The sequence below is a fragment of the Magnolia sinica genome, chromosome 6 (assembly GCF_029962835.1).
Source record: "Magnolia sinica isolate HGM2019 chromosome 6, MsV1, whole genome shotgun sequence".
Classification (NCBI taxonomy): Eukaryota; Viridiplantae; Streptophyta; class Magnoliopsida; order Magnoliales; family Magnoliaceae; genus Magnolia; species Magnolia sinica.
Genome location: NC_080578.1, coordinates 39,041,567 through 39,051,179, shown reverse-complemented (window position 1 = coordinate 39,051,179; position 9,613 = coordinate 39,041,567). Strand labels below are relative to the sequence as shown.

Genomic DNA, 9,613 nt, shown 5'->3' with positions numbered 1-9,613 from the left:
CATCTAGATCTATATGATCTTATGAATAAGTTGAATAGCAAATAAGTATCACGGTGGGCCACACAGGGTGGCCCACACTGTCTCATAATGTGGCCCACTTATGGGCCTCACAAAAAGCTATAAATATAAAGGAAAAGAGAAGAAGGAAATGAGTGAAGAAATAGAGATGAGACCCAACCATTGGGTGGGCCCCGTCACTATGGGGTCTATCATACAAATCTAACCACATCATGGTGGGTCTTACCCTTGTGGACCCGCAAAATAAAATAATACAAAGAAAAAAATTGGGAATTTCATCCTCCCTTGCACTCACTATAACGAATGCATGGTTGGATTGAGCCGGATTTTCAATCGGATGGCTTGGATGACTCTTCCTAATCTAACTCTAAACTTCTCACAACTCTTTCCCTAACCTTTTTCAATCTCTCTTTTCATTCTTCTAATCTCTCCTAAATATCTCTAATCCTTCAATCTTTCTTTCCCATCTCTTTCTCTAATCTCCCTAAAGCTTTCTTTAATCTTTTCTTTCTTTCTCTTTAATCTCTTTTCTTCTCACTCTCTTGCTAGGGATTTGGGAAAATGTAAGGGGTTTGAGGCTTATGATAAGGTAAAGATTTTAGGATAGAGGGGGATTTAGAAAGGGAGAGGGGTAGAAATAGAAGAGGCTGGATAATCATGAGAGGAGTGACTTAGCATGGGTAGGCATGGGAGAGGCATGAGCTTATTTGACTAATGAAGAAAGAGAGAGGGGGTGTGATGGATTGATTGATGGATTAGATAGCCTTGGGATCTCAGATTGCACCAACTATTACAACTTCTAACCCGGGTATCAATGGGGCATGCCACGCGCTGTTGGAATCGAAGCGCCTATGTGGTCCCTAGGTATAATTTTCAAGTTGTTGCATAACTAAAACATGTTCACGATTAAAGCTCGTTGATTTCGTCCGTTCGAAATACGGCGACATCGCTGATTTCGTCCGTTCAAAATAGGGCGACATCGAAAATAAAGTGTACAGTCGGCCTTATAGGAATGCGGGTCTTACGATATCCACTTTGTTCATCTACTTTATCAGCTCATTTTATGGCATGAATCCAAAAATAAAGTAGATAAAAATCTTAGTGGACCACACCACAAAGAAATAGTGGTGATTGAACGCTGCTCATCATAAGCTTCCTGGTTCAACCGTAAAGCTTATTTGTCATCCTTGGTAAGGTATTAAAGACATGGATGATGGAAAAAAAAACAAACAAACAAATATCAGCTTGATTCGTGACTTTTATGGCCCACAAAACATTTTAAAGACACGGATGATAGAAAAATAAAAAATAAAATATCAGATTCACTTTTATGGCCCAGAAAAAAGATTTTAATAGTCCATCACCACTATTTCCTATAGTGTGGTCCACATGAGGTCTAGATTGCTTATTTTTGGTCTCATGCCCGGACAAAAGGGATGGACGGTGTTGATATACTGCACATACGTAAAGGTGCGCCCCATGGTCAGAGCCCCATCATGTTAGGTGAGGCTGGGGCCACTCCTAATCCGCTCCCATTGTTCCCGTGTCACACTCTACTCCAACGTGGGCGCACACTCACTAATGTAGAAGATCGACGATGCTATTTTAAAGCACAACAATGGTCCACGTAAATTGAAAAATTATAAATAAATCTGTCCACTTTTGGGTCATCCTCCGTATACACAGTGGGATTCGACAGACCAACCATTTGGATTACCAAGCCACGGCCCCACTTCCCAGAACTGAAAACACGTGTATACCGCAGAAGGATTTTGAAAACCTATCATATGCATCACCTGTAACCAGTTGGACGATTCAGCCCTTCTGTTTTTAGCTTCCCGGCCCGCTTTTTAGTGGGGCCGTTTAGGTGCGGCTCCGGCCTCACCAAAGACGGTGCGGTCCTTACCGTGGGCCCCACATTGATGTATGTATGCTATATCTATGCCGTCCATCCGTTTCTTAAGAGAATTTTAGACCATGAACCCAAAAATGAAGTATATTCAATTCTCATGCGGACCATACTATAGGAAACATTGATAATTGACCATAATGGGCTACCAAAGTCTTGGATCAAGCTGATGTTTGTTTTATCCCTTCATCCAGGATTATGCGACCTTATCAATAGGTTGGATGGAAAATAAACATTAAGTAAAACTTACCGTGGTCCGTAGGAAGCTTTTAATAGCAGGACGTTCAATCAACACTGTTTCCTATAGTATGGTCCACCTGAGATTTGGATATCCTTCAGTTTTGGTTTCAGGTACTAAAATTATCTGTCCAAACAGATGGACGGAGCGGATATAGAGTACATATATCAAGGTAGGCCCCACGGTAAGGGCCGCACCGCCTTGGGTGAGGCCGGGGCCGCACCTAATCTGGTCCCTTTTTAGGTGGGGTTCTTCACATTCATCTGCCTGCCCTACATGCGGCTGTGGGCCTCACCAACGTTCGAAGGTAGGTGTTTCTGCTCTCGTTATCTTTTGTTTTGTTTTCTCTTGCCTTTTCAACTAACCCTCTCTTTTTCTATTGCAATCTCATCTTTCCGTTTTCTTCCTGGAACTCAGGGTATTTGGTTCTTTCTCATGACTGAGATTGATACGCCATTTGGGCATTTGTTATAATGTTGAATGAATTTGGAGAATTCCTGTTAGCATTTGTCGCTGGTCGGTCGAATCAAGATCAAGGTAAACGAATCGATGTTTCAGTTTTACTATCTTGAATTCAAGCGGTTTCCATGAACACAGCATTTCTTATTGTTTAAAATTCTGTTGTTATTTGTTAGCATCTTGTTGGTTTACGCTTGAAATCAATTCCGTTCTGTTAGAGTTGTTTGGAAATTTCACAATGATTCCTTTGTGATTGCACTAATTGATATTTGGGTGTTTAATGAGAGGGATACAAATCACATGCATCGGACATAAGTGTCCCACTTGTGCCAAGTTGGGACATGCGTGGGAGATCTGGTCTGTTCATCAGATGGGCTGGACTGTGATTGTGAACTTGCACAAATATACAGTCAATTCACTTGTTGGAGGGGCCACATGTTTACATTGAATGTGAGTTGTTGATTATCTAACTTGTTCATACATGTGTGGCTCATATGGAGAATGGAATTAGGCTGGCCTGATTTCTGGCACATGGTAGATTCACCGTGGGTCCATCCATTAGGACGTCCTGGGTCTCTCTCACATGCCGTGTGGCTGCATTTGGCATGCAAGCATTTGGTATTAGATGAAGGCACTTCCACCTAGCATTTCTCTTTGGATGAGTCTTGCATAGGTTTGATAAATGAATTGAAAGAGAAGGAATTGCAATCTTTTTCTACCTTGGGTTGTGTCGTAACTGTAGAAATGGAATTTCTGTGGCACCTTTTGTATTCCATCTATGGCCATAGAGACATCGCTACAGAGCTTATGACAAACATTGATGCAATTGAGGCTACATTGCCTATATGGGCTATTTACCACATTGGGGTAGTCACATGGTATGAAAATCTTGTGGAAACAACATGATAAATGAGTTATGATTCTGATGTGGTAGATGGGCTGTTTCAATTAAGTATGATTAGGTGGGCCAGGGAATCAAATGGAAGAGCTCTCATCACGTAGGCAAAAATCTGTTGCGATAGTTGTTGTAATTGCAACAGGCATGGAGAACCTAAAAGGAAGAGGTGAATGTTATTGATAATAGATCTGTGTCTATCCCAAAATAGACATGTTGAGATTGTAGTCATACTATCTGTTTATGTAGTCGTTAAAAAGATGGAAGAGTCACATGTCTCTAGAGAGGCGTAATGTTCAGAATACTCAAAAAGACCATTTCTAGGTTCAAACCAGCATTGCGTCAGAGAATCACCACAATGCCATCCATTCTGATGAGAGGGATAATATAAAATTGTGGATGGAGAGGCCCATGAGAAGTGTTTCCACCAGAGGTAGAAAGAGGATCGAAGGCGACAGAAACCACGAGGCCTGTTTCGCATTGGAGATTAATCTTGATTTGAATACTCGTCTCAAATTTGTTCATGGTTCTTGTATAGGTGTGGCACTGGGATCTTCCAATAAGCAATCAATCGTTTGTCATATTTCTAACCAGGAATCATAATCTAGAAGGAATTCATTTGTTTTAGGGAGATTTTGAAGAGATCAGGAGAGATGATGTGTTGCCTAGAGACTTTAGAATGGTCTCCGCCATGTCCAATCATCTTTTGACCTCTCTTTTTGGGAAAGACGTACGTTTAGGAGGATTGTAACTGACCTTGTAGATGGATGTGCACCATTGATAAGGATGGTTACAGTCAGAATGCCAATGATCTAACAGAGTAGATAATGGCATTTTTGTAACCAGAGAGACAGAAATTCAGGTTACCATTTCATGGAAAACACGATGAACAGAGGAGCAGGCAGTGTTGATGGACTCTGGAATGTCTTAGTGTTCCATTCTAATGATATCAAACTATCAAGGTGTTTCATTGTTTCAAGGGTCAATGTAGACCACTTAGTACTTTGTAAAAAAGTTACTATCCATGTCTCAAAGAATGACTTTGCATTTGAGCCTTGGATTTTTATGGACCTCCTTTTGTTACAAGCCTTTGGATTTGCGACAAGGGACTAACATTTGCAAAAATAGGACATCATTAATTGAAGTGCGAGGATCCTTATACAGAGAACACGTGGGGTGAAATAAGGTTATTGCAATACATTAACTGACTAAGGTACAGATATCTAGCATGGCATGGATTCTTTAAATCTGAAACTCTCAGGATACAGGAACAAATAGGATTGGTTAAACACAATTACAACCATTCTAAATGTTTTCCACGTAAAACGAAAAGTTGGGTTTGTAGCCCCATTGCTGTGGTTTTACTACGAATCCTAAATGCTAGTAATTTTTGAATTCAAAACCCAGAAAATCTGAGTTCTAAGTATTGGGGAAGGGTGAATCCTTATCCAGGCACTTTGTTGCAAGATCCTTCTAACTAGGCGCAGCTCTTGCTTCGAGTTGCGGTTCAGATTCTTGCTCCCGCTCCCTCTTCTTACCTATTTATACTTGTTTACATTTTGAAACAGATGCTTCCTTTTTCCCATACCCAAATTTGTTGCTGCTTCGCTTCACAGTTCGCCAACTATATCTTGGTATTAGATTCAATCGCACTAATGTTTGGAAGGAGCCAACCGTCACAGTACTAGAGGCCCAAGGTGTTCCTAATAATGGATTTGCAACAAGGGACTAATACATGCAAGAATAGGATATCATCAATCAAACGAGTATGAGGATCTTTATGCTTAGAAAGCATTCGGTGGTGAAATAAGGGTGTCGCAATCTTCAGATTGCATCTCCTGTTCCATTATAGTGTCTTGTTGAGTAACTTTTGGTATGGGCATGACTACTAATGTAGTACACTACATTAACTAAAGTACACGTTGAGCATGACAAGGATCCTCTAAATCTGAAACTCTCAGGATATGCGAACAGCTAGGATTGGTTAAAAATCATAATTACAACTATGCAAAAAATGCTTTTCTTGTAATATAAAAGTTGTTGTAGCTCAATTGGTGTGGTTTTTACTCCCAGTCCTAAATGCTAGTAGGTCTTGAATTCAAAAGGCCAGTAAAATCTGTAGTGGGAAGGGGGAATCCTTATCCAGGTATCAGATTCAATCACACTAGTGTTTGGAAGGAACCAAGCATCATAGTACTAGAAGCCAAAGATACTCCTAATAGTGAGTAGGAAGACATACCTCTTGAAGCCAAGGGAAGTTTTGAATACCGGCCTCATCTACAGGCATGTGGAGTCTTTATGATACTACACGTCTTTATATTTTCATGCATGAAATAGTTCTGATATCATTTGGAAAACTTTTAAATTTCGCATACTAATGTTTACTAGAGAGGGAACGCAATGGGTCAGTGGCATCTACATGCACCAAATAAGAAGGCTTGAGACATCCGAAAGCAGCTGCATCATGTTTTATAAAATCATGGAGTGATGGTCCTTGAACTGGCATTCAAAATATAGAATTCGAAGTGACTCAACTCCATGTGAAAATGATTTGAAAACAGGACTTCAAACTGAAAATTGAAAAAGGAGACACGAAACACTAACCACTTCTAGTATCTCTCTCTCTCTCTCTCTCTCTCTCTATATATATATATATATATATATATAGAGAGAGAGAGAGAGAGAGAGAGAGAGAGAGAGAGAGAGAGAGAGAGAGAGAGATGGGTTCCCTGGCACTACGTGTTTCATCCAGGCCGCCAAAGAGAGATGGGTTCCCTGGCACTACGTCTTTCATCCAGGCCGCCACACCCCTAGTATGTATTATCTGTAAATATGGCGCGACAATAGTACTGAATTTCTTGCTTAAGAGAGTTTTTTGTATTTACCAGGACATGCAAATCACAATAAAGGGAAATAGATCACAGTAGGCATTCAAGCAGACTGATAAGTACCATTTTTTTTGGGATTGGGATAAGTGGTTGGAGATTTTTCTGTAAAAATCATAGCTTAAAGAAGTTTGTGGGCCACAAGAATTCCTTTCAAATTCATGAACTTAAATCGGTCTGATTAGCTAATAACTGGATCATGATCTTGTCGTGGCATGTCTAAAATTCAAGGCTACAAGAAATAGCAAGGGAGGATGTTGATTAAAAAAAAAAAAAAAGAGAAAAGAAAAAGAAACAAGTGAGGAAGAAAGCTTGTTAAAAGAGTTGCTAGAAATTTGAAGGAACTCATGCTATGGTAGATGCTATTGACAAATTCGCATGATAAACATGAATCATGATTGGACCCTTCGTATATCTGATATTTCATGTATTTAGGGCTGAAAAGATGAGGCTGATACATCGATATATGCAAAGTTACTAAGATGACCTTAAGGTATTATGATGAGGACATTGTGCGCACGCCGCCTACACGCGCATGCACGACACCCCCCCTACACACGTACGTACTCAGAAGGAGGGCCCCACCATTGATCTGGTTCGATGACGACGTCCAAGGAGGGCCTCCTAGCTAGAAAACGAAGTTTTGGTTCAAAAGGGTGGGCTCAATAATCAAGAAAAGCCCATTATGAGACCTCATGATCGTGGCCCACCCGTCGGATTGATGTCATATGTTAGGTTTTGCTTATTGTTATTATTTAGAACATCGTGAACGCTTTGAATTTCTTTATTTGGTTTTTATTTTAGTTTACTTCACCGCCAAGTAATAGGTTGCGCACATGATGCGAGTTTTGGGGTATAAGATTTTCCCTATAAATAGGCACCTATTGTAGTTTTTTCCATTCATTCAAGCTTAATAAAAAAATTCCTGCTTTATTTTTCTGCTCTTTTTGTGAGTTGTGGAAGAATTCAAAAGTGGGTGCGAAACCCTTCCTTTTCGAAGGGCTAACTACGTGGTGTGAAGCCACATCTATCCCCATCTGTCCCTACCCTCTCCCATCCATTATTGCTTTGAAATTCCAAGCCTTTGCAGCTATTCATCCCCCTACAACTAGTTTCCATAATCTGGACCTGTAGGAGGGACGAAACTTCGGCGGAGCACTACGCTTCGATCTTATGTTGGATCGTCGTCGAACTTGGAGGGATTTGAGGTCTCCCCCAGCCGACCAAGGCCTAGGTATAACTTTATGGAGGTGGGCTTCCATCACACGTGCAGCCAGCCCACCCGCGCACGTGCGTTAGTTCCAGGTCACCATCTGCACGCAGGAGCTTTCTCTGGGTCAGGTTTTCCTCTTTTCATTCCTATTTCCTAAACCTTAGCCTTAGTTTGCATTAGCCCTAAATTATTTGCCCATTTTTTTTCACCATAGAGTTCCTTGAATTGAAATTGGGGAATCCCTTAGGTTAGGAACTGATTCTTATGCATGTGTGGTTGATTTCTATTTCCCTTTGACATCGTTTGGCTTATAATTTTTATTGGTCTAGCCCTAACCTTTGTCGGCCTGGACCTGCATAGATTCCCCTTTCATTGAATGTTTGGACTATCATGTGGAATGTGTGTAATTGTTTCTGAATTGGTATGATTTAAGCTTGAATTCTTGCACATCATACTCGAATTTCATGTCCTGCATCATATTATATATGCTGAGTAAGAAACAAAAGTTCGTAGAAAGGTTATAGATGACCTGTTGAATGCATGCGCAGCTTATATAACTATCTCAACAGAAATTGATTGATAATGACCTTTTAAGGACACAGAATTATCACTCAAAGCCACCAAAAATTTGAACTCTTGGCTAAAACCGTCCCTTTATGTTGCTTTTTAAACAGTTGTGTTGCACAGTTTGCAACAGTGTCATCTTTTTCCATTGAAGTTTTTTCAGTGAAATCTAGTTCATGATTTGAATTGTGGATTTAATGATGATTTTTATCCATCTGTGACATGCTAAGCCTTGATTTGAGAATGCTTTGGCAACTATGTAGATTAATTATAAGAAATCTTGAGTTATGCGTGTACTTTGATGGGGTCTTTGTAACATTTCTAGGAATTGAATAATTGATATCAAACACATCTTCTTTGAGTAAAACATTGTGGCATTCAGCTTTTAACTCACATAAATTCATTTAAAGGGTCAGTTTTCCTGGTATTTTAAGAGTGCTTAGTCAGAACAAGGTGTGCCATATCTGTTTTGGTGGGCATATCGGTGCCCACTGAAATCTATACACATATTGGCAGCCAATACATCTCTCATAACGGTCATTTTTTGTTTTACTAAAAAAAATTCAGAAAAATGTGCGGAAATCCCAAATATGTAGGGACTGTTTGGTATGCTGAATTGCGTGGTATTGAATTGCATTTGGTGGGTTATAAATTCCATCCAATGTTTGGAAATGATGGGGAGGATTGGATTAATCTAAGTATCATATCATCCAGTCCTAGCAGGAGATATGGTGGGATTTCTGGAGGATTTTGAAATCCACTACATCTGTGGGCCCCACATTAATCATGTGTTTTATCCATGTTGTCCATCCACATGCACCCTTTACACATGACAATTGAGTTGCATATGCATACAAGTGCCCGACATCGGTTGCGAAATTTGGTCCATTGATTATAATTCCATGGTCCACCAAACACATGTTTCACTTAATACAATGTTTTTCCCAAAGGAAGAATTTGATCCCAAACGTGGGATTGGATGGTTAAAATACGATGGTATTTCCAGAAGTATAATCATTTTGTACTAATGGTGTTAATTCCACTTAATGCTATTCAATACCACACAATCCTTCGTTCCAAATAGTTTAGAGGATTCCAAATATGTATTCATTAAAAAAAAAACATATTTATAATGGTGTAACAGTCCACTCATTGGTGAGAATATTGTCTTTGGCCTATTTGATGAATTTATGAACCTGAAAACCTTGGATTGATTTCAAAACTCCTATATTTAATTTCCTTAGTATTTAATATTAATTATAAATATATTAGCATGAATATAATACCAAAACATCTCATATCTGCAGAGCATTACTATTATTTATAGTATTAGTGTATTACCAACTTGGCTACCATGCACACGTCAGGCTGAATTGCTCCATAGATTTTCATCCCGTCTTGTGATTTCTGTCTTGTTATCTGTAAGAAAAAA

General features: G+C 39.6%; 1 protein-coding gene across 2 annotated transcripts in view; it reads left to right on the top strand.

Moving 5' to 3' along the window:
- The first annotated feature begins 2,313 nt into the window (after positions 1 to 2,313).
- The window catches only part of LOC131248680 (metal tolerance protein 1-like), a 32,793-nt gene continuing 25,493 nt past the window's right edge, over positions 2,314 to 9,613 (top strand). The window contains exon 1 of one of the 2 annotated variants that reach the window (XM_058249066.1): positions 2,314 to 2,472. The gene's annotated coding sequence lies outside the window, so the exon portion shown is untranslated. Of the gene's footprint in view, positions 2,473 to 2,581; positions 2,703 to 9,613 lie in introns of those variants that run through there. The other variant, XM_058249065.1, reaches the window with a different exon arrangement.